Here is a 26,559-nt window from a genome sequence, read left to right as displayed (position 1 = left end):
GACAATGGCGGTAACGAGAAGTGGAGGGAGCGGAAAGAAGCGGCCAGCGAGTGTTTACATCGACGCGTTATTGCTGGCGCGAGCCCCGTTTAATGAATAACAATTTCAGAATCCACCGTGTGGGCGGTCGCGAATTGAAGGCTGAGGGAACGCCGTGTGTTTCATTCGAATACGGCCGCGGGAAGCGTATGAACTTCCCTGGGAAAATAAACAAATGTCTGGCTTAATTAGAACGAGCCTCGGCTTAAAACTCGGCAATGTTTTATGAGGCGATGCGGTGAAACTCCGTCGCGGAGTTGTGGCCCGCGCGGGGGCTGTAATTTGTCACTTGCGCGAACTCGAATTAGAACTTTCCGATTGTTCGAAAAACGAACGACTGAAAGGATTAGGTTTGGCAACGGTACAGCACGAGTGTACTGAACCTCTTAAAACTAACCAGACTGATTCGTGCGATGGTAAAGCGTGAAATTCGATGTAAAATAATTTGATCTTCGCGATGTTTAATTCAGTAGAGTTCGACGAAGATGATCGAAAGAATATTGGCAAGAGCTTCTTACTCGGCTCCCCGTTTCCCGTCGTCTTAAGTAAGAAATTAAGGCGTCTCGATCGAGGAGAGCAGCAACACGTTCGCCCTTTCGAACGGCGAGCTTAAAATGAAGGAGTTCATCCCCGAACGAACTCGAGTCGCCTGCTGAGCGTTGTTAAAATCTTGCCGAACTTATAATGAAGAGATTTTTCACCGAGTGCGCCGACCAGCCCCAGCCGTGGTTAATTAACATTTTGTTTGCAGCGGGGGAGGTAATTCGAGGTGGCCTTCGACGTTCTGGAAAATTATTAATATCGTCGTCGATTAATTAAGTCCTTGCCGACTAATTACCATGGCGGCGCGGTGGAAGGAACCGTTCGTCGCGTTGCAGCAAGCTGGGGGCTGGGCTATCGGTTGTTCAACCTCGTTCGAGAGTAAATCTTTGATAATGTTTTGAATACGAATTTACTTTGAAAAGTGTCGCGGGACAATCAACGTCGATGCCTGCGACGGAACGATCGAGTCGTAAGATCTTGGAAGAGATCCAGGCTGGTAGAGAAACACGGCACCGTGGGAACTCGGCGAAATGATCAAAGCCGCGTCGAGTCGAACGGGACTTAGCCCAAGATGGGAGGATGAAAGTTTATCCGGAGTTCCATTTGCGTACAACTGGCGAGCAATTTCCTCCCGGTCGAATTTATTTCACGTTGAGTCGAACAAGCGTCGTGCGTACCTGGATGGCGAACGTAAAAGGCAAACGGGAGCGGATGGGAAATAAGAGGGTCGAAGGAATGGACGTCGATGCAGGCGACTTTGACCGATAGAGACGGAGAGGCCGCGTGGACGGTGGGAATTGAAGTTCACGGAGACGAGGAACTCCTGCAGGAAATAGCTACGGCATCGGGGAACGCGATAGGAACGTAAACAGAGAATTCTCAACGGTGACGAGGATCTCTGATACGATTTTCTTCTCGCGCGCCCACGTTTTTAATCTGTCTTCAATAGCGTTATAATTACGTAGAATTGCGAATAGGTTGCGATGAGTTTATTAAGAATTTACGAAAAGCAGCACCCGTTGGAGGCCTGACAAAAAAGCAAATATCGCAGGGGGTGAAGATAAATACAGAGGAGAGGTTCGCGGGGAATGAACTCGTAAAGTGTGGGGGGCATTTGACAGCGAATGGAAGAAAAGGAAGCGGAACGGTGAATAGAAAGCAAATATGAGAGGAATTCGATCGACTCGAAGGCCTGGAAATACAGAAACGTGTGTATACCTTCGCTACGACGCGCACCCTTTTCAGGGGGCACGACGATAGCTGATGCTTTTGTCGAGGAATTTGAAGAAACGGAGACACTTCGAGCGGCGCGAAGCTGTGATTTCGATATCTCCACGGTGAGGAATCAATGAACATCGAAGTCGTATCCGGTTCCATTGTACGGAAAAGTGGCAGATCCGCGATGCGATTTGTCTGAAGACGATTCAATAGCAGCCTCCATCATGCATCTAATTTCACCTGCACACGCTTTCCATCCTACAGAAGCTACACACGATTTAACTCGTCGCGATACAAATCACAAAGTGGTGCAGAAGAAGTACACGAAACGAAATTCATAATTGATGCCGTCTATTGTGCGTTCGTACAAGCGTTCCACCTTCAACGACCCACGAAAGACGACGCTGTAACCACTGGGCCCTCACCAAAAAGGGATCCGAACGCTCGAAATGCTAAAACAATAAGAACCAACCGAAAAGCGCGAGCAGACCCCGTCCCTCGATGGAGGAGAAACTCGCGACTGGCGGGACGAGGATAGACGCGTAGAGAGCAACCACTCGGAGGCAACAAGGTTGAGGTGAGAGGGCTGCGAGTGATGATGACTAATGTACGTGCGAGCAATTTACATCCCACTTTGCAAGAAGATATCCTCCGCGTCCCTGGCCTCCTCCTCGCGACCCTCCTTTCTCCCACACCCCCGTACCCGCCGCGCCTTCTTCGTTCACCCTCCTTTCACGAGTTCTTGCCGAGTTTCCTGTCTGTCGAGGCCGCACTCGAGCCTCCTGCACATCGTTACCCTCGTGTCTGCCACGCGAACAGCCATCAACCCGACGTTTTGGCAAATTGCCTCTGTTTTTATCGCGCGGAGAATAATTCCGCGGCCTCTCCGAGAGACGCGACCCTCCACCCGGTCAAACGGAACGTTCCTCGCGCGATTCGAACCGGATGCTCTGCGTGGAATCCTCGGTGCACGCTCAGCTTCACGCGTTCTTGTTTCTCGCGGATGGTTGAAAAGTAGGAACGACTCGATTGCTCGATCTGGGAATATTCTCGGCTCTTTAATTGCTTCGCTGACCAATCGAAATTCTTCTGCACGTCGATTGGTGGGCAGCCGAGTGGAACGCGAGTTGGTCTTCTGGTTTCTAAGCAATGAACCGTAACGCGAACAGGTTTCACTGTAACAGTGAGTCATCGCGAGGTGTACGTTATTATCAGTGTGTCATTGGTGACCTTTGATGAAGCTTGCTGCTGCGCTTGCGAAACGATCGGATAGTTCCTGGTAATTTACCTGCGTTATTGCGCGCGCCCGCCAACCTTTCCAGCGTTCGACACTCTTGCTATTGTAGTTACACGCAACAGCGATAAATCATAGCTGGATTGTTTTCGTAGAGGCTACTCTTATCGTTTTGGACATCAATTTCACGGATACATTTTCTGATTTTTCCTTCGAAGATCGTAGGCTCATTGGTGATCCGGTTTGTCGAGTAGGTCGAAACATTCTTTTGGAAGGGCTCGTTTTAATCGGAACGTGTCGATTTCGGAGATGATTCATAATTTCTGACCAGTTGTCGAAATTAACAGGGTGGCCTTCTGTGGCACCCTCGAGATACGTTTCGTTAGATTCGCGCGTGTAGCAGACGGTGGACAATTATTTGTGAAATTATGCGAGTATTCCCATGGCCACTGTTGGAGCACGGAATCTAGAGGCCAGGTGTTTTTAAAAGGCGAACACTTTGCGCAGTCGAATGATTCCAGTGGGAATCTACTTATTTTCGTGCGCTCTCGAATGGCCAGGGTAAATTAGAATTTTTAAATTCTAACTGTTGTTCGTTTCATCTGTTGAATACGATAAAGTCGCGAAAGAATTTAGGAAAGTTTTAAGAGCTATTGGAAGATACGAATCTTTACAAGAGAATGACGAAATATTGCTCAACGACGATTATGGAAAAAAACAGAAATCTCATCCAACGAACGAGCAACTATAGCTTTTCATGAACGCTCACGGTAGATCCTCCAGGATCTTGAATTTTAAGCGCCCTCGAAGGCCAGCCAACAGGTCGATATATGTTAATCCCTGGATACTTTATGTGAGACACGGGAAAGCCTTATTGATGACTTTACCCAGGCGCAACGCGTATAAAGAGTCGACCTTCGGTTCGCTCGATGAAAAATGACGGTGTCCAGAAGCGAAAAAACAAAAATGAAGCACGAGTAGCGGGACGAGGCACGGTAGGTTCATCGAATCCGCGGATTTTCGCTTCTTTGAACGGTTTTAAGCATCAATCGGTGCCGCGCGCTCGTCGAGAAGGCGAGAAAAGATTAATACGCTCGACGACGTCCATCGTGCGGGCCTTTTTTGCGCTCGTCAGATTCGATCTGTCCTGGGATTCTGACAAATCACTCTTGTCCTGTCGGGGAACTATGCGAGTTCGAAAGCAGATGGATAATAAATCGAATCGATGGCCAGTAAATCCACTTTGCGCGGGGAGAAATAGAGACGTAGGAAGTCGAGCAAAGATCGTGGATGATGTATCGAAGAAATTTGCCTATACAGGAGAACGGAGGAGCGGAAGTTTCACTCTCCTTTATTTATTCCCGTTGATGAATAGACCGTACGCGTCCGTGAAAATCGTCGAGATGTTTCCACGCTATTTCCTTCTATCCTAACACGTCTGCCCGTGCAACAATAAAATAATCCAAACGAATATTCCACGCGAGGGAACATAATTTCCCTTGGTAATAATTTCACTTGGCCGAACGCTTCGAATTCAACCTGCAAGACGAATCGCCTACTCGTGCAACGTTTACGGAATCACGCAACGTGTTTGCGTTAATTTTTTCGGTTATTATCCGAGTTCACCCCTCGATTCTGTATTCACGACGCTCGAAGATCGACGGGGGGTGGCGCGCGTAAAGAGAAGAAAGGGTGAACAAACCTGGGAAAGGTAACAAATTACCTTGCCAGTTGATAAAACCTCGATAGAAGGTGAAACGAAGGAAATGACAGCGGGCGAAACGAGGGAAGAGTGGCGAAGAGTAAGACCGTGGACGGGGGGTTAATTTAATCCAGGGATGCGTCGAGAAATACGGGGAAAATAGAATTTTCACCTTCGTGCCCCGCGATTATTCCGTTTAATCGCATTATCGTCAGCCGCGATGTACATTTGCAATACAATAAGTATACAGCCGGGAGGATTCAAAGGGCCAGACGGCGAATTGTTAAAATATGCATGGAATAATTATTCGAAACGTAAGGAGGCCGTCTCACGGTATAATTACTTCTATCTACGGACAGGTAAACAATAATTAGCGACGTCCCCTCGAGACTGGCTACTTTCACTCAAATTTCCATCTCGAATTACGTAGGTGCATGAAATGTTCGTTCGAAAAACTCTATACAATGTCAGAAATTAAATTTGTTAGGGTGCAGATACGATTGACGTTCGTTCGTAATTTATGAACGAGCAAAACGAACGTGAATTTGATTTTCAATACGAATTTTCCTCGTGTTACACACCGATAGCGTATCGACGCGAAAGTAAATCGAAACAAGCGCGGCTCGCGCGGACGTCAAGGAGAAATGGCGGGCGTAACGGGGTTTCCCAGGGTTGAAATTCAAATTTCACCGTCGGTACGTGAGCCGCGCATAATTTCCATCAGCAACGCGCGGATCTGTTTTGAAAGGATTACGGGGTTGCACGCGCGAGGGTCGAAGGCTGTTCTTTGTTGCCCTGGCGAGCGCGGATCCGCAAGGGGTGGCTCTCCAATGAATCGATGTTAACGGGCCGCATGATACGAATCTGCATAAATAATCATCGATGTTTTTCGCGGGGAACGTCTTTCGCAACGTAATTAGCATCCCTTTGAGCGCTGGACTCTCCCGACGTTTTTCACCCTTCCGCGCGTTTTCTCTTTTTTAATGCGACCGGATTAGCGTGCGCCGGCGAAAAGAACGTGCGCAGTTTCCGGACGGGGTAGCTCCCGGTAATTTCCTTTGCAAATTTTTTTCCCTCTCGCACGCTGTGTACACGTATGTCCGGAATTATGAATTACCGCGTCTGCCTCCTCGATACTTCCTCGTCTCTGCCGACCGTGTTTTATTACACTTGCTTCCCTCCGGCCGGAGGGTGGGCTCTTTGCGTGCTCGTTGAATTTCTGATTTCGACCGTGCAGCGGCTCGATTTTTTCGTTACCGCGTTATTCAAATTTTCGTACAGTCCCGCTGCACCCCTCGTTACTTCGTCGACTCCTTGTTTTATAAATATTTGATTGTTACCAATTTTCCATTCGTATTATTTTATGTCCGTGCATATTCCCGCATTCGATCGCGAGCACAATCAAAATTCGTTCTGTTATATCAATATCCAGTCATTTGAATCATTTCAATTTGCCGAATATTGCTTCGTAATTACTCGTATAACACGTTACGTATAGGGAATAAACATTATTCAACGATAATAATTTATCCGTAACGTAATTAAAGATCCGTTTAAACTGACGAGTGCTCGGATGCGTGTTTGGACGTGTGAAAATGAAGTTTCTTCGAACGAGAATCGTTTCTGGCCTCGATCGACGATCCACGAGGATCGTAAGAGCGATGCATCAATAAGCAGTCGAGCCCTCCGGGCGACAGAAGTAAATTCAAAGGCGTCGGGGATGAAGGACGGCACGAGACGCAGCGGAAAGGGTACTGAAGACAGACGGAGATAGGTAGAAGTCGAAAGGACGAAACGAAGGAGGGACGCTACCCTCCGGATTTCATGGCGCCGCGACGTCGCAAACTGTGCAAAGGTACGGGTAGTATCGCTGGGACGACGTCGAACCGTGTCTCGTCCCTATATCGATCATTAATACGACGAAAAACAATCGGAAACGGAGAAACGGAGCACCCTCGAGGAACGTCTGGTTTCGTCGAGAAAGATTGTATTTCATCTCGGACGATTTTTTGTTATCAATCACTCGCACGACCCGGTTGCGTGTATCGATTAGGGGGTGAACGGTGCGACAATGGCCGTCGTAAGATGTCCGCGAGCGATTCTAACTCATTTCGCTCGAGACATCTGAATATTAATCAACGCGAGATACAACGTAGCACTAATCTAATTGCAATATTCATGTTTCGTACTTTTTACCAAATTTCTCGATGTTTTTAATCGCGTGAAACGTGTTTTTCGTCCACGTCCGTGCACTTGTCGTCGCGACGGTGTTTCAAGCGAACGCAAACAAGTTTCCTCATTTCCTGGAGTCCTTTGATATCCCAGTAGTTCGAATTCGCCAAGTCTCTTCCAGGGCAGAGACACTCTTGCACGCGACGTCATAAACGGCAAGGTTTTTAATCGTTCGCTAGGATGCTCGCAGAGGAGGACGTCTGCGTAGCCGCGCTTGATAATTTTAAAATGTACTCGGAGTCGTGTTCAACCCCCCGCGCGCGACCGTGGCTTCCGTGTGACGAGGGTTGCAGGGAGGACAGTAAAAATGTCGTGAAACCGCTTCCAAGGATTATACACGGGGGAGAACCGTGGAAATTCACGCCAGTTTAAGTTGGAGACGATCGTTATCGTTGCGTAAACTTTACTTTCGTTCGCTCGTCGGCGTGCGTCTTGACATCGCGCGTGCGAAACCGTCGACCACGCGACTCGAGAGTTCCATGGTGAATGTCGCTTGGATACGAAGATTGCTTTCCTTCGAATCTATAATTACCACTCGATAATTACTCAAACTTTTCTAAAATCGCATAAATTATTAACGAAAATCTTTATAAATCAGCTGATACAAATAATGGTAACATCAGTGACTCTCGAGAGAAAATTCACGGATGTCCAAATCGAAGAGGAATTAGCAGAGGACTCTGACCAAACACAATGCTCGAATTCCAGCATCCCTTCAGCCATCCATCCAGTCGAGTGTTCCTCAATTTCCGGTTGTGAATCAGAAACGGAGGAAACTCGAACAACCGCGAGTGCGTGCACCTCGGACGGCGAAAAACACGGCTGTTTCCCGCGCAAAACCGCAACGGGAAACCGTGGCTTTCCGCGGAAGGGTCGCCGCGCGTTCGAAGGGTCGCGGAAGCGCACGGAGGGCGCGAAGCCCTTTAATGGTTTTCGACTACCACTCCGGCTGGAACGAGGCGCGTGCACGCGTTCCCGATAATCGAGCGCGACTCGTGCACGCGCTGGTGCACAGTCTGCCGCGACAATTGTCGTCATCGGTCATTAATTGCTGTCCTATCTCGTGGCTCGAGCATCGGATGGCTTCCCGTCGAGGGGTTGGTTCCTTTCGTGCGAAAGAATCGAGCGGAAGCTGTACGAGGTGTAGCGTGGTTGCTCCTTTCCGATCGCAATAACTGTGAACTAAAGTGTTTAGTTCATATTTTTTTATTCAAAGCTGCTTTATATCCATTTAACAATTCAATTATCGCGACTTACCCTCGAGAGGGAGATTGATCGATGTTACGTGCGTATGGTTCTTTTCACTTTCGAGAATAATCAGTTTATCCTCAGGTGGACTCGTATCCTAAGTGATACGAGGGGGTGGAAAAGAGGGTTGAGATTAAATGTTCTCTCGGGACGTTTCGTTTCATTTTTCTACAATAACCAGATTACTTTCACAGGATAGAAAATAGATTATTCGATTATCTTTTTGGGGGGAAATGACAAACCGTTATCGGCTTCTCGCGGTTCATTTACCTTCCTTTCTCTCCATCCCCGTCTCTTGTTAATGCTTCAACGATAAAGAGACTGATAACCAGTTTTTGCCACTCTGTTACTTGCGCGGACTTCTTTCGCCCTTCTTTTTTGTAGACACGGGGGGTAAACGAACGTCTCGCCGGAAAATATCACCTCCCACGTATATTTAATCACCCTTTCAACCCTTAAGCGATTTCACTTCCAAACATCCTGATGCTAAAATTCTTATTTTTAGTAAAACTGTGATAGAAATTTGTAAGAATACTTTGCTACTCTTGCGTTAAAATATTACTGCACTTACTAATTAGTTGAAATGTTATTTATAATACGCAGCTGGGATCGCTGAATGCTAGGCGCGTAGCATTCGCGATCAGTTACAACGGTTATGGGAAACGCAATCTTACGCTTCGAGTAACCGTGTGATTACGTCTCAATTAATCGTACGATAGTCCACTGGCAGCTCGAATCATCATCGAGGGGTGGACAGCCGTGTTATCAGCCCTCGTTGATCAAAAGGACCGTGTCGCTGGTTTAAGACCGCGGCTGGTACGTGATTCGCGTGTGGGCGCGCGTTTCGATGATTCCTCGAATCCGCGCCGCTGGGACCGGCCGATTGCCCCGCGAAAATTCAGTAAATCATAGGAACCAATTAATTCGATGGTCAAAGGGGATTACCGGGAATTCGATCGATCCCTCTGCGGGGAATATCGTGCGCTGATTTACGAGAAGAGCATGATTATACCTGACGCTACAGGGTACAATTTTGGCTGCCCGCTGTCCCGAAAATCGAATCACCCTCGATACCATCGATTGCTACTATTGTTACCTTCAAAGGGACAGATTAATTTCCCTATCGCGTTACTCTACCATACACCGCGAAGATTTATATTTTTCAAATTAAAACTTCTATTCTGTTCTCCAAAAAGTTACGCGACCCAATTTAATCGCAGACGTCATTCAAATGTACCTTGAAAATTCATTCCGCCACGTGGTAGCAAACTAAAATCGATCGATCCATCAATCACAACGGAACGCGTGCTGATACAGAGGAACTTTGAAACGTTACCATTAGAAGAGGGTAGGATCTACCCCCTGAGACTCAGACCGCTCGCGAGCCGCGCACGCGGTGCGGCAAATTTTTCCATGACAATGGACGCGTTCGAAGACGCGTCGCGTCCCTCGACGCAGGAGGCAAGAGGACGAGAATTCCCGCGGGACGCTGTATAAATCGTATCCCACTAACCCATTCTAATCACTCGAACAGAGCGGGCCTAAGTAATGACTAATGACTGGGCCACGTTAGGGGATGAAACGGGGCGCGTTGTTGCGGTTTACGGTCGTGCAACTGATCGGTACATAACTTTGCACTTTGACCCGGTTCGTTCGCCCGTGTTGCATCGAATCCCGCGCAGTATGCCCTCTGTTCGCTGCGACGAACCTTCCGTTGTATAACTGAACAGGCGTTTATGCTTCGACGCGTTCACCGAGAGCACAATTGCGAGTGTATTTTCTTCGCGAATGGCGAATTGAATATTTTACTCGTCTCGTTTGCAGTTGGACAAATAATTACCGCGAGCTCGCGTTGAAAATCGTTTCGAACGATCGATCGAACGATTCCCAGCGAGCGCCAGTGTCGTTCGCAAATTAGAAACGTACAAACAGTTAATGTTTGTAGCCGATGGTTGCAATAATATCGCGCGATCTGGATAACGTGGAAATTCGCGGCGCGATCTCCCGCGCGTTATTGCCGTTCCCTCGTTCGAAACAAACCGGATAACACGGATAACGGCTATTACTATTGATTATACCGTTCGATACCTATATTACGATCACACTCGATTATTTGTATCGCGGGCGCAAACAAGCTCCGGTATTGTGCAAATAATTTAAAGAGCGCGGCACGGTCGAGCGGCTCGATAATTGGCTATTAAAATCTGGCGCGAGAAGCCGGTGGGAGTCGATCGATGCTTATCAGCTCGATCAACAGAGCGTTCCGTAAAGTACACAAACCTTTGGACAGAGGCTGAAATCGAAATGAGGAAACCGTCGTTTAAACTCGATTCCACTAGTAAACGTTACGGGGGACGAAGAGGAGGAAGTCGAGAGACGCTTCTAAGAGCGATAAAGTAGCCGAACGGCGTTTACGCGAGCCAGTGGCTCAATTCTGAGTACGCGACAGGTTAACGAAGTTGTAAAAACGTCGAGTACCGAGCGAGGGGATGAAACGCGTCGAGAAAGCGCGACGGAAGCGTGGAGAACGCTGAAGGGCGAGGACGTCTACGGAGACATTGCAAGATGCGAGTCAATTTCCTGCCGTCAAACCTTGAACTCTCTTTCCTCAAAGTGCAGTTAGATCCAGCGAGAATTAATTTCTAAAAAGCAACGAACATCGCGTGGAATTTTACTATTTCACGGGTCGTTATTCGTCGAATTCAATTCTTTCAGGATGCGAGCACGTACATCGCCGCGTAGATTCGAATCTGCTATCGAACAGAGGCCCGTTCGTTTGTTTCTGCACAAAAGCCCCGGAACGGTTTGAACAGCGGCGCGATACGCTCGCTCGCAATACGCGAATTGATAAACTGCCGCGGCAACAATATGGAAATGCCGTTGGTTATTTATGAACGAACGATCGAGACGGGATCAATAAGCTATCGCTACGAGGAAGCGCCTACCAGCGAGACGATAACGCGGATCGCTCTTTTCGCGTGTCACGGTTTTTAAATGGAGTCCTCACGGCCGAGTGAAAGTCAAAATGGGAAACTACCCGGGCGGCTGGGGACAGAAAAATCCGGCCAGATCGCCGGGACAGGTTCTCTATGGGGGGGGTAAAAAGAGCGCGTTCTGGTATTTCAATTCGCGCGGATACTCCTCGACGCAGGCCGCGCTGGAAAACAAGCCAGACGACGATAAATCGTTACGCCCGGCCAGACAACCTACGTAAATCGTTCGCCGGCCTGCTGATACGAAAATCCGTGCCCAGATCGAAGGGAACTTCCCGATAAATTGTGTATTCTTCGCCATTCCCCTTCCCCTGGTTTTTCACCGTGCACGATGAAGTTGCTCTTGCGTAGCGACTGTCGACGACGGCGGAACATTGCGGGGGTACGGAAAATTCTGCGAAATGCAAAGAAACTGGTAGATAAACCTGTGATAAATGCGAAGAAACGTGAGCGCGAGTATAATTCCACGAGAACGCGGATAGCAATCTCTTCGAGAAGAGAAACCTTCTGTTCTTGAAATGGAAAATCGAAGACTCGAGACTTCAGGTCGCGAGAAGATCGATCGAGAGTAACATCGATCCGCGTGTAGGTCGCGCGATAAATCGCCGCTAATGACACGGGTTATAGCTGGAAATTTCAACTGAAACCCCGAGATCGCCATTGGACCGTTCGACCCCACGTTATTCCGGCTATCTCGAGGCCGCACCCCGGCGTACGCGGAGCAACCATCGCCGCCCCACGGTCTATAGTCGCCCGGAGGTTTTTATCGGTTGGGGTGCACTCCGTGGCCCCTTTAATTAATGGCGAGGCGGGCGCACACACGCTCACGGGACTGCGGGGATGCGGCTGCCAGCGAATTATTCGGAGAAGCATCGCCAGGCCTCCTGCTGGGTTCGCCGCGAAGGATGAAAGGGGTGTCGTTACTGACCCACCGAGGGACCGTGTCCTCGTTCGAAAATTTCGTCGAATTTCCGGGAAACTCACGCGTGACAGGTGTTGCGTGGAAAGGGGTGGAGGAGCGACCCTGTTTGATGTAGATCGACGAGTTTAAAGCACACCTGCGCCGTGTTATTACTAAATTTCAGCTGCGAATGGTAGGTATTCGCGTAACGAGTAAACATAAACTTGAAAACGAAGGGGGGTACGAAAGAAATGAAAGAAGAGCGACTTGTACGAAGAGCAATATGCGCGGATGGGTACTTGTTAGTGTTCGCCATGGATCGGACAAGGCAAAAAGAGGCCACCTTTTTCCGGATGGAGGTTCGCGATTGCCTGCGGGCAATATCGCGTCTCACGCACGGCTGGGAGCGAGTAACCGCGCAGAAAACCTAAATGATTATCATTACTGCCCCAGCAATTATTCGGGAGGCATCATCATCCGACCCTTGTTTAGGGTCGGGACAAAGAGTGGAAGCATCAACGTCGCTGACCCGACGAACGACACGCCCCTGTTTGCGGAATACACGGTTGCCCGTGGAAAATGTTTTCGCAGCAGGTGGTCGCAAAGTGATACGCGCGCATCGTGCTCGGACATCCGCTGAAATACGAAATTGGTCCCGCGGTGGTAATGAAAGGGAAACATTTGTACGCGCATCCGTCGCGATGCGTATCGCGTAAAAATTTCATCGATCGTCGAATTATATAATCCTTGTACGCGTCAGTAAAATTGAAAAGGCAACACGAACACGACGATGCAGTTAACGCGCGAGGCTGCATCATAAAATGAAACGCGTGTAACAAAATATGCAGCGATGTACGAGAGGGCCTCGCGGAAACGAAGCACCTAATTTATACGATCCCCCGTCATCGAAACGTGATTATTAAATCCAGTTACGAAACGAGGAGAGCAGCGCAGCGTGTCGTTCGCATCCGTTAACGACGACAATGGGACTCGAAACTCCAGCAACTTACGACTCGAACCACCGCGGCCATCTGAGTGTAACAATGTAAACGAACACGAGACCAGGCTACGCGAATGGTCCGAGCGAAAACTTATTTTATTGCGTCCCGCTAATCGTCGTCCCTCTGCCGCGCTAACAAGTCGCTGGAGTCGTTTTCATACTTTCACAGCCAGTAAATACGATAGCGTACACCGGAAAGCTCTTCAGCGTTATCATCGCGCGGCCCGTTTCTTGTTCATATCCGGTGAGAAACGCGGCTCCGTTCAGCTGGCCCGTGTAAAACCACCCCCGCCCCTAACCTCGTCCTCTCTCCCCGCGCCAGCGAGATTCGAAACAGCAGATCAAGATTTTGGGAACAACCACGGCTTGGCTGGTCGTAAAAGCCTCGTCACGTTCCCCTTCCGACGTGCAATTTCCGTATTAAGAGCTGGCCCGCTTTACGATTCAGAAACGGAGCGTCTCCTCCGCCCTGTCCCGTCGCGCTTACGCCGCTTGTTACACTTCTTATCTCGTTGCACGGAATTAGTTTTGGGAAACGTGTTTACTGTCGCGCTCGTTCAACGAAGATGAAAGCGTTCCTCGTTGACGCGGTTGATTTAGATTTTCGCGAGACGTTTGCCCCGCGTTTAGCGGGCTCCGCCCGTCTCAAACGATTTCGAGGGTTGTTTCTTTTTTTTCTCCACCGACGGGAATGGAAATTCGTAGGGAATTACAATCGGTTACGTTGTTTACAAGTTGTAGACACGCGGTTGATACCGCGCAAGCGTGATTGATTATTGTACGTGACCGGACTTAATCCGTTGTTCGCGTCGGTAATAACTAACGAGGATACACTTTTTCTGCGTTTCAGGTATACGCGTCCGCTCAACCCCTTCGCTGTTGTCCCAACATCAGTCGTGAGCGGAATAACGAAGCGGATTTATAGTTTGCCGCCTCTAAACTCTCGAATTATACAAGTATATACTTTCTATGCTGGGCCAAGCGTGAACTATCGAATGTACCAACGAAACGACTCACCCCTTTCTTAGAACGATTCTATACTTCCCACAAGTCATCGTACACGATTATCCGATCGTACGAGATCCGCAGACAAATCCTGCCAATTTCTACGGACGAAATCTCCATTGAAATTCGAACATTTAATAAAGTGACACAGCGTGGGCTGGAACATTGTCTACCCCCGCATCGATCTTCTCAGACACGACAAAATCCTGCGGTTCAAGTGTATCGTTATTAAACGGTGGTTATAGGCGTACGGTTGATCGATTTTTAGCAGGAAACAAATAAAGCCAGGATGGGCTCCCCGGAGTAAAAAGGGAAATTATTCAAAGGGCTACGCCCTCCTTGTCCCTCCGTGGCCCATAATACAGGGGGGCTGCTCGTCCACCGAGCGCAGGCATAAGCGCAGCGCATATGGACATCGGAAACGTGCGTAGATCACGCGGGATTAGTCGGACACCACCCCCAGCGCGGTCCTAAGCTCCACTGGATGCATGCTAATTGCCATGAAGACGTACACACCGGCGCATCACGATGCGTACACGTCATTTCCCGCTTGCTTTCTCCTGTGCGTTGCTATGCGTGGAAACGAGCCGCGTGTGACTCAACGCGTTGTCAGTGGAGAGCCTCGCGTGCTTTGCTTTTTTCACAGCTAGCTTTTTGGCCAAATTTCGACTTTGGAAGCTGAGGGTGTGTTATTCGCGTTGTTGCTCTTCGTTTCGAGATGGTCTCTGCTTTGGGTTTTTCGAAGAATTAGGTTCAGAGTTGGGATAGAGGAGGGAATTGTGGACAGATAAAAATAATATCTCAGCGGAAGTTTTTCTCCCGGATTGACGGTTCGCGTGCGTAATTCTGGAACATTTCATACCCGAGAGCTGAATTTGCAGGAGGCGAGGATGAAACAGGACTGATTGAGAACGGTGAATTTCGCCGTGAGTGTTCTGTCTTTCATTCGCTGGTCGAGGGTTCGAGAGAGAGAGGAAGGCGCAAAATCCGCCCCTTCGAGCGGTCCTCCGAGGGTGGCGCGCTCTCCAGAGCAGCGCAGTCAATGAAAAAAGAGCGCGACACTGCGATGAGGAATGGACGTGCCACGGATCGAGAATCGCGGATTAAGAAATCCACCGTTCACGTTCTCTTCCTCGGCTTCCTTGAAAAATTCCACACCCTGGTCGACGCAGCTTCGCCTTTTACCTTACACTTTTAATTTCCAAATACTTCTTTCAATTTCCAAGTACCTAAAGTTACTACGATACATTCGTTCGATCAAGCAACCAATTGTCTCTCGTCGACTTTTAACTCGACTAGAGCTCGACTAGAACACTCGCAGCAGCCTCGAACCTTTCGTTTCCCCTAAAATCCACATCGTTCTCAGGAAAAAGGGGCGCAAGCACCGCAACAGAGCAAACAGCCAAAACAGAGCGAATCCCAGCGAAAGTCTGCGGGAAAATTCTTCCGCAACTCGATGTCTCTTATCTGGTCTAATTGTTTCGCTCGAAGAGAGCCGGGCGAGCCCTTAGAACGCGAAATGCCAGGCAAATTCCGGTCCACCCCCGAGACGGGACGGCGCGCCACGAACCGTTGAGAAGTCGACAGGGAAGAGGCCACCAGCGGGGGCCTCTGGTTTCTCTGTATCGATGATACACGCGGCGCTTGCGACGGGAGACGAGAAATGTACGCGAGCAGAGGAGAAGCTGTGCGCGAACCGGTCGAGAAGGAGGCCCCTTTCATCCTTGCTCGGGGATGTCGCGCGCGACAGCAGAGCTTTCCAATAAACGTAGAGATCTCGGCTTTGTGACTGCCAGAAGACAGATAAGGTATGCCGAGGAAGGGTCCTTAGCGAGGACTTTCGTCGAGAGGCGGCGCATATTAAATTGTTTGCCTCACAATGTCGCCCTCCGCGGAGATCCACCCCCCTGGTTGCTCGCCATCGCGATATTGGCAACCTGTTAATATACTTTGCGGAATGGCGAGGCGAAGGAGAACGAACGTATCGATCGCAGGGTCGTTTCGCTTTCCCCGGGTAACTGGTGTGTATTTATGACGGTCTGGTTTCGTATTCACGATGCAAACCTGGTGTTGGGTGTCGACTTTTTCCCCGTTTTCTTTTCCCCTCGCACGGAGGATGATCAGAAGTTGCGGATTTTCGTTTTATATTTCTCGTCCAGGTTTCTTATTATATATCCAGCATGTGTCAAATGAAACGCTGTTCTAGCGAATGTGCGAAACAAAAGTCGTAAGCCTTCGACGTCTGTTTCATGAACCGCTACCAGTCTCGCGGTTGGTCCCTAAACTTGAACACCTCTGCCAGGGTACCTAATTCAATTTTCAAAGTAACATCGAGGCTCCACGAGCGAAGTGATCCCGTGAAACAGAGACCCTCGGTCGAAATGGAAGCCGGATGTTCGTCGATTTGTAAACTGTCGTCGAGCCTCGATATCTCTGACCCCAGCGGCTTGCTTTAATCGGGGCGGACACCGAAAAATATCCGTTATAAATATAAAACGCGGGTACGAACTATGACTTTCGCCCCGCGAGGAAATTCCGCGTTGTCACGACGTTCGAATAATCCGGCGTAGAAATAAAATCCAGCCGGTGTTTCGTTAATAAATCATGCGGGTCGATTGTCCCATGAAAACTCGCCAGACGACCGTCGTTGGGGGGTGGGTATGAATTATTTTGCGTAAAGTCGGTGGACAAATTTGTTGGGAACAATGGAGGAGGCTTCGTGGCCAGGGACGGAACGGGTTCGCGTTAATGCGGTCCCTAATCACTTTTAAAACGCCATAAAGCGGATTAACCGCGAAGGATATTGCGGGTCAATCGACGTTATGAATTTATTACGGGGGTGGAAACAAGATTACGAGACCTTAATCTGCGCGATTCAGGCTGGATGTGGCCGTCTTCGCACGCCGTTTACGTAATTACCAGTGTCTTACAAGGGAAACGAGTATTTGGATCACTGTACGACGAGAATAACTTTTCATTAGCCCTAATCAACACAAATCAACGTCGTATTACATTAAAAATAATCTGAAAAAAGCGTATCAAGTACCATAATAAAAAGAAATAATAATAAAAACCCACCAACGTCGCAACCATAAAAACAACCCCCAAAGCATCGTCGCCCTTCTACCCCAGATGATCACCAAAAGCGCATCGAAAGGGACGCGACGAAAGAAGAAGAAACGAACGGAAAGAGAGCATCGAGAACGTGGTGCCCCAGGTTTTATCTGGCTTTATGCAACTTCTCGAGGTCCACCGTCGTTCTTGAGACGCGCAAGCACGCGGACAATCGGCAGTGCGTCGATTTAACGCGCGCCGCCGTCGACGCCGCCGTCGACGCCACCGTCGAGGTGCGTATGCACGCGCTGACCACGCAAGCGCACGATCGAAAAACCCGTCTCGAGGGTTGGAGTGAGTCAGACGCGACGGCGAAGGGAGGCCGTTAATCGGCGATAGGCAGTCAGTCGGTCGGCAACCAGCGCGCCACACGGACGTCAGCACGCGTTTTCGTCCCACGTCGATCTCCACGCCGGATCCTCGTCGTTCGTCGACGCGCGTGCACTCCTCTACATCCGTCGCTAGCCGTCTCGCGTCCTCCACCGTCATCGAGAATCAGCCGAACGCGAAAGTATTCTGCCAATTGTCGACGAATGTTTCGATCGAGGGTAGAAACCACCCTCGACGCCAGTGGGCTTGTTCTAATTCGCGCGAACGTCTGACACTAGCGTAAGCAGGACGATAAACTTTGAACTGGCGCGGGGGGTTCGAGAGAGAGTGGCTCGGAAGTAGCCGGAGTCGATTGAAGGAGGATCGATCGAAGTTTCGAGCGACGGAAGGGGTGGCTCGCTGTCGGACGCAGCGACCGACGAGGGAGTATCGATGTCCGGTGGACACGAGTTCGAATGACACGGGCGTCCGACACGGGACATGACAGCGGACGGAGCGTGTAATGGGAGTTGACAGGCGAGCACCCGGTGCGTTCGAGCGATGCGAGCCAGCGCGGAGATGAGCGAGAACCACCGTATCGTGTCCTAGCTGGGAGAGATACCGTTGCCTTAGTCCCTAGGATAGGACGTAGTTTCTCGGTGTCAAGCGTGGAACCCACTACCTCCAGATCGTGATATATATTTTGTATGTATTTTCTAAGAGCAAGCGAGCCCACGAGAACCCCTGTCGAAGAGTCTTCCAATAGTTCTGTCCACCCTCGCGTTCTTCCACGAGTATCGTTCAGCCTATCGACCGGATCGGTAGTCTGTCTCGAGTCGAACGCTATCATATCGACGGAATTTCTGAGGAAACTTGAAGAGTGTTCAGTAAGAGAAACAGCGCGTGAAACAGTAGAGGAAGGTAGCAGCGAGAGTCGTCATCCACGAGGCTCGAGCGACACGAGGTTCGTCGGTCTCGCGTGTGCGTTGCATCCGCAACGATTTCGAAACAGCTGCGACGCGATTCGACGGAGCGTGGCGGGGATCGTCGCGATACACGGGGAAGACGAGCGTCTGCGAAGGTGACAGGAGAGAGTCGCACGAGGGTGGCGGAGGAGGCGAAGGAGACGGCGAGGGTGGAAACGAAGGAGGTGGAGGGTGACAGTGGTGTCGACAGCGGTGGTGGCGGTGGTAGTAGTGTTGTTGGTGACTATAGTGGAACTATTGGCGGTGGCGGCGACGGCTACAAGGATAATAACGGCGCTGGTAACGTTAACAACAACGGGAACTGCGCTGGCAGTGGTGTCACCGTTGATGGTGGTGGTGGTGGTGGAGTTTCGTGCAGGGGTGGCACGCTACGACTTCTAAGGGGACTGGTGGAGGGCCCGATAGGCAGGGTGGCCGCACGAGTGCACCGTTGGGGTACTGCAGGAGGGGTCAATCCCTCTGCACCCTCAGGACGGGAATGTCCCGGCGGAGAGGGCAACCCCGCTCGGAACGTCCTCGACGCCACGAAGAATCGCCGGCTGATGGGCGCCAACCTCACTAAGCAGAGCAGGGTGAGTCTCGAGGGTGGGGGATGTGCCGCGTGGGTTTCTCATTTTGGCTGACGACGCCGTCTCACGCGTATGCCGCGTCCAACTTTCTTTTCTCCTTTCTTTCCTCGTTTCTTCTTGGTTGAATTATGAATAAAGAAAATGTGCGTGCGATGGTACGTGTAGAGATGAAGCGAAAAGGTGGATCGATTTTCGAAGGCTTTTAAAATTTCTATACGTTCTATACGTTTATGTGACGGAGAGACGGATGTTAAAGTTCGGATGAAATACACGATTTTCCAAGGTAAACTGAAACTCACCACCGGAAGGAATAACTCATGCTAGAAAAGGTTTATCTCGAAAAGTTTCTTTCTCGAGGCACGAACGTTTCGTTCGTTGCACCGAAACTAACTGGACGATTTATTCTGAACGCCAGGAAGAGTTTCGAACTTGTTTCGATATTCGTCCCGCGCCATAAACGATAATCAGGAGGAAAGTTCCTCGCCGAATTTCCGAGCGGAGACGTAGCCATTGTCGCGTTGCGAAATTCTCCTGGATAGTGGCCACGAACTTTTTTCCATCCGGAACGTTTCTCAATTGCTCGATTTACGTCCGTCGGATGACAGTTTCCACGATAATCGGACAGAAATCGATGGCAGAACCGTCGTCGTTTAAATGTAAATCGCCAAGGTTGGAAGGAGAAAATTTTGAATCGACCACAGGCATAAAATTTCTACAGGTAAAGTTTCTCGCGTCGAAGAGGGGCGTTTATTTTTACGTCTCTCTTGCGCGCAAGAGGAGCGTCGAAGTCGCGAGTGGAAGGAAATTGTAAGTTTGAAATGTGTGGGTATTTGACGAAAAAGAAACTTCTCCTCTCGAGTCTCCACGGAGAGAGTTCCGCATTAGCGTTGCTCCCGTTTACAAGAGTCGAGAGCTGTTTAAGTCAAACTTTAAGCAGTACGAAAAACAGATTATTTCCTCGACAGAGGAGACTGTTCTTTCGCGAAGAAATTTCTTCTTTATCCTCTACTGTACTTCTTTAAACTCCCAGTTCCGCTTGAGGAAATTGTACGAGCTGCGATCGAACTCGAAACTTCTGACAACAATGAAAAATACTATTTGCTCGCTTTCTGAAGCGAACGAGAAAGAGGTCCTTTTTATTTCGCGAGGCTGATCTCATCTATCCTACCGAGAGAGGCGCGCGATAGCCTGGACGATAAAAATGCGAGACGAAAGAGAGAGGGAGAGGATGGAAAAAGAAAGTAACGAGGAAATTCATGGGCCATTTAAGCTCTGCCGCAGGTATCACGCGTAGATATCTGCGCCCATGAGAGACACCCATTCACTCGGCCTCTTTCCGTGCCGATGAATGAAGCATTCATACGCCTCGTACGTTCGTAAAAGTCAGAGTTTACTTTGACGATCTGAATCGCGGCGGCGCGTTCTCCTCGCGATTCAGCTCCGTGCGCGCCCCCGCGGATTTCTATTCACGCGTCCTCTGTTTCAAGATCGAGATCGTTCGAGACAAAGTAGAATGGACGAACGTAAACGCCGCTGAAAGGAGTGCCGCGTTGTCTGTTGCTTAAATCTAAAAAGACCTTTACGAATCGATTCGACTCGTTCGCACATTTACGAAACGAGAAACATTAAAGATGAAGAAAACTAAAGTGCCAAACGTTCGACGAATCGCGGTCTTCCAAGTTCAAGTCCACCCTCGCGGAATACAGAAACGCAGTTACGGTTCGTGATCGCGTAATCAAAAGAAACAACTCGATCGTAGTCAGTCGATTCGTGGAATTCAACGATGCGCGCGAAACAACAGAGTGCATCGAGCGTTATCATCGATTACGTACGGTCGGATGTGACGACGCGTATCAGCGCTGGCCGTGGTCGTAAATCGTCGCGAAAGTGGTTCGAAATGATACGAGGCTCGAACGGTGATCGCGGTCGACACGGAAACACCGCGAATTCGTGGAAAAGCGTTCCGTTCAGGCGAACGAACGAGGTCGAACCGCCGATGGCTAGTTCGTGGATCGTAAGTCACGGTTCCTTTTTATCGCGCCTAATTAGCGGTCGATCGCGGCAGAAAACCAAGAGCCCGCGATATATCCGACGTCCCGCTGGAATGGAGTGCCACGAAAATACGCATTTAATTATGGCCCGCCGACGAAATGCAGCGGGCCGCGAATTTGCATTCGGCCGTTACACGAATTACACTCGAACATGCTCCGCAATTACTGGTTCCTGTGTGATAACCGCGAGGAAATTGTTACGTCGTTCGAGTGGCTGGCTTTGCGGGCGGTTTCGATTCCGTGGGACGAAATTATGCGGACGTCGCGATAAGGTATTAGCAAAAAAAAAAAAAAAAAAAAATAAAGATCCTACTAAAGATACGAATTCGAAACGCAGCGAAGGCACGCTTGGTTCTCGCTCGACGAAACGCTCGAGTAGTCCGCGAAACTTGCCGCGATAATTACACATTGTACTCGCTTAACGTTAATTAACAGCTGAAAGAGTTTAAGCGGGATCGAACACCTCGCAAGCAACCACCCAATAATTTCGTATCGTAATTGCACGGTAACCGCGCGTAAAATCATTATTCCGTCGTGCATCGCGAGCAAACGCTCTCAGCTCGACAATAGACGGCAAAAAAGCACAATGGACAACGAAACCGAAAGAGAAAGGCGGCTCGTAACCGCGACGAGCGTGGATATTAACGCGTGCAACGACCCAGCCCGCTCGTGCTCGCATATAACGAGCCGCTTTAACCGCGAGCAAAGACACACGGGGATAGCCGTGGAGAACGGCTACGCGGGTCGTGGTTTAAACGCGAATCGCCACTGGGTAGCTGAGGCTCGAAATTTTCGCGCGTTCGATCGATCGATCGCTGGTTCATCGCGAACGAACTGCGCGGAATCTGTCCGCGGATTGGAAAAGTGTGCGCACAGAGAGCACGCGTGTGGCACCCCGGTAATGTCGAGGTCGAGAGGTGTTAATTATCCTGTTTGCACAGTTGCGGCCCGCGGCTCCATTGTTTGCCCTGGCTACCTTTGATACGTGCCGTGGTGTTTGATACCGGCTTTTGTGACTCGTTCTTGCAGGACGGAATCCCGCTTTCCCGTCTGTCCGATGGAAATTGCACGTAAAACGAAGGCTTTTGTCGACGTCGAGGAGCTCGAACTCGTAGCTCGTCTAAACGATCGCGTAAATGTTTGTCGAAGGTACCGTTCTCGAAGGTGCGTACCAATCAATGCCACTCTCGCGTTGAACGAAAACGAAGTCTATCCACGTCTAACGAAGCGAGCCACGGTAATTACGAAAGAACGTAGCTCGCAGATAAAAGCTCGAACAGTGGTAACAAAGTATCTTATTTGGGATAACTCAGACGTACAGGTACACTCGCGTTAAACGAGGGCCTAAAAGGGTGGCTAATTGTCCGGACACGGCACGCGATAAAGCAACGAACACACATGGTAGTTGTTCGTCCCCACGGAGCGGCATTCCGCTCGCAGGAGGCGCGAAGGAGCCTGCAAGATTTATCGCGATTCCTTTCCCACCGACGAGTGGCGAGGATCAGCGGCACGTGACCCAGCTATCAATCCCTTCGCTCCAGGACCGTTCACCTGCCTTTCGAGCTCTCGCTTTCCCTCTCGAACGGCGGGACGAGCCGCGCGTCGAACGCCTCGCAGAAATCGGGATCACGGATTTGCTCGCCGTGCCTGAATTATTTAGCCAACCAGCACCCGGTGCCCGCGCGATCATTGACGAGGGCTCATTAATAATTTGTCGCTCGATCAGCGAGCCCCGAAACGCGGGCTCGCCCCTTTCCAACGCTCCGTCCGCCGCGCAGCTTCCTCGCGGCATCGCACGTGCTCCGAATGAAACGCACGCGTGCACACGCGCTGAGTCATCAGGGACTTTGAACCGACGTCCTGCCTGCCGAAATAAAAACCGGGAATACTAATACGACGAGCTGAATGGAGGAGCAGCGGCGACGTCCGATCGTGTCGCGGAGGTTTAAAGGTGAACGATTCTCAGGGGTTGTTCCACGGGGAGGAAACGAGATTTCAAATGTTTGCAGGTTTCCAAGGTTCCTGAGATACTTGCTAGTGGATTAGCGGTGTAATTGATCACTGCGTGCCGATTGAAATTTTAGAGGCGCGCTTTTAAGCAAGTTTGCACAGTACGTTGCACGTACAAAGGGTATCGTAGAAGAGGGTACGAAAGGGAAGTAACCCTTTAATGATTGATGATGCAGTAATCACATTTAAGGAGTGAGGGCGCAAATGAATCTTTCGCGATAAATGATCGATTGTTCGTGCTCGAGAAATTCTATCGTGAATCACGGTTCGGCGAGGCGTCTCGCATTCGTATTCAAAGTTGAGGATCGCGACTCGAAAGAGAGGAAAGTCAGATGGTAATCAGCGTGAAGGGATCGTGGAGAGGTTGTCGGAGCGGTTGTAAAACTCGTTAATCGATCGGTGAATCCTTTCGATACGCCATTGAGATGGGTCACCGCTGAATCTTGTTAGGGACGTAAATTTTTCACGCGACGCACGTGCCTCGAATGAAACTCACGTGCGGCTATCGATCGTCGCGCCCACCTTCTTGCTCGTTGTGTAAGCAACGCCGTTCCTTTTACAATATGTTAAGTTCCCCTCGCGGACGATGCCAGTGTGTACCTCGATCCCCGCTTCATTTCTGCGCCAACGTGATCGCACGACGAGCCTGAGGACCGAGCAAACCTTCCACCCACCGTGCACCACCCCTACGTAATGCAAGTGGGTAAATGAACAATCTCTCTCTTTCTTTCTCTCTATTTAATAAGTATCTGAAAACCTGGCCAAACAGATATCGAAACAATCTCGATACCAACGTTTGCACGCGGTACACAAATCCTGTAAGTGCCTGTAACCGATGCGACTCGTCCGAAACGAATTTATAAAACAGACAACCTGTCTTGCAGTTTATACGCGGATCCACCGTACTCAGTCAAGCCAAACAACAATTTTATTCCCTCGGATAATGCCGCGTATCCCTCTCCCTCGACGACGTAATAAAACTCCTGGCTCTAGTATATAAAAATCTCCGAGCGGCGGACCGTCGAAACGTCCCAACAACCGGAACGACGTAAAAGCCTGCCCTCGAGCTTTTATATCCGCGTCCATTTAAATTCTCGTTCGCGAGACAGGAGTTAGGAAGTCGCGAGCGACCCTCGCGCGTTCGCCAGCGGCGGTCGCGTAACAGCCGGTCACTCGTCGACTCGCGATCGAAGAAGGAGGACAAGATCGCGTTACGCCTCGACGAGAGCGGCGCGACCCCCGAAAAAGAAGAACGACGCGGCCGCTGGATGGGTCGAGGGGGCGGTGAAGGGTAGCAAGGAACGTTCGTCGGGATTTAAGGCTCCATAAATCCGGTCCGAGCATCCCTTAAGCCCCGTACGCGGGTGGTCAGTCGGCTTTTACCAGATTGTATTCCGCGATATTCCCAACCCCCTTCCTACGTGCCTCGAACCCTCGACTAAACGCCTTTCACCTGGCTCCGCTTAATGGACCGCCACCTATTCCGATCGGCGACGGCTTTAACCGCGCTCGACTTAATTCCCCACTTTTATTCAATGCCCAGAAGCGTCGAATTTCTCGGAATATTGAATCCTTTGGCGAGGTCAAAGTGAAACCGGAGAATAAGACAGATTAGGCAGGGTTAGGGGGTGACAAGATTCGTGCAGCACGATCTACTGTTCTTCGGGAGATTAAGCGGATCCCGCGAAGGGAGGCAGGAAGCTTCCCGTCGACCTTTATATTGTATTACCTGCTCTCTGGGGGATTTTTAATTTTTCTACTCTCTATAATATCGAAGGGGAAGGATTACTCGTGGACGATCTGATCCCGGGGAATCTAATTGGGAGGAATCCAAGCCGATCGAATTTCATTTCGACAAATAAATCGACCCGTGACCCACCCTCCGCTGTGTTCGACGGAACAGCCTTGATTCCTCGAGCTCGTCGACAGCCACCGCTTCGACCAACAAGACCAGAGAGAAATAACGTTCGCCAGGTCCTCGAGAAATCCGAGAGTAATCCAAGAGATCCGCCGCCTCGATCGTAGCAAATAAAATAACGGATCTGCGAGGACGTTTCCGCAGTACCAACCGGAATGGAGACATCGCAGCGAGCAAGGACGACCCGCGATCGTTCCTGTTTCAGCTTCGTGCCGGGTACGAGCTGGCCGTGGCGCGTTTTACAGGTTCCGGCAGCCAGCGTCGGCAATTTATCGTCGACGTGGATAGGCGCAGCGGGCACATCGAGTTAAATCGCGTGAAATACTGCTTTCGGCACATTGCTCGAGCGCAATTATTGATAGGGCAGCGCGGGAGGACTACGAGGCGCAAGCGAAGGCTCTAGCCGCGCGGAGAATCGAAAGGGTGCAATCAATGTACCGTGCAACGCTTCGATTTAAATTCATGAATAATTCCACCCACCAACCCAGCCGAAGATCGACGAGTTCCCTTCCGTTTCCCTTTTTTTTTTCTCTCTTTCCTCGTCGACCGTGCCGTTGGCTCGTTCCGCTCTCGATCGGGCAGAGCTTGCATCTCTTCTGGTTTAATCAAGAAAATGTCCGACATCCACGGTACGCTCGGGTCCTCTCTCGATGGTTCTCGATGGAAACCGTGTAATAGCGGCTCGCTGAAGGGTTCCACGGGAATTTGGAAAATAAATTTCGCGATGGATGGAACGATAAAAGTGTCGAGTAATTAATGTATCGCGCGCGGGATGAATCCTTTTCGCAGGATAAATCCTGCACGTAGGATACTTTTTAATCGCGTGTCCGTCGTTTTTTCTAAACCATCGAAATTGGAACGGCGAACAGCAATCGATCCACGAATTCCTGTTACAGAATCTACATCCGCCAAACCCCAGCGGGGCAATTTATTTTCATTCCTCCATATGATCCGCCGGAAATTGATCCCAGCGTAAAGTCACATCCTGCGACGAATTACTGGCCCCGGTTGGGATCGAAAAAAAAATGGCGTATATCCGCGTAAACAATTCTCCTTCGATTTTACGCGTCTCCCTACGGCCTGGTCGCGTCCGCCTCGCTCGAGTGTAAATCGGGACCTTCCGCCGGGAATAAAAATTGGAATCGGACGGATGTAAAATCCTGGTACGGATGTAAACGTCGCCGGAAGCTAGACGGACCCCCCTCGTAGCGAGCGAGCGTTATCCTAACGCTGGGAGGCGCTCGTAAATAGGACGTATTTGCCTGGAAGGATGCCTGCCGATGTTTTATTCGCTCGTTAAGCCTCTTTTTTTTTACGATTCATCTCGCGTTCCCGCGGACCCGCCGATAAATCCGCGCGCTCGTGCTCGTTCGAGTCGAAGAACCGTCGTGGCTGGCTGGATAAAATTCGTCGAAGTCTTCGACGAGTCTAAGGGGTGAAAGGAGCGTCGGAAATTATCGCGAGGGGAACGAATCGTTGTTCGCTCG

The 26,559-nt window shown here is 50.1% G+C and overlaps 1 protein-coding gene across 10 annotated transcripts in view; it reads left to right on the top strand.

The window, feature by feature from the left end:
• The window catches only part of LOC143425524 (uncharacterized), a 268,189-nt gene that overhangs the window by 213,241 nt on the left and 28,389 nt on the right, over positions 1–26,559 (top strand). The gene's annotated exons all lie outside the window — the stretch shown is intronic.

The sequence above is a fragment of the Xylocopa sonorina genome, chromosome 7, assembly GCF_050948175.1.
Source record: "Xylocopa sonorina isolate GNS202 chromosome 7, iyXylSono1_principal, whole genome shotgun sequence".
Classification (NCBI taxonomy): Eukaryota; Metazoa; Arthropoda; class Insecta; order Hymenoptera; family Apidae; genus Xylocopa; species Xylocopa sonorina.
This window is presented reverse-complemented; position numbering and strand designations above follow the sequence as displayed.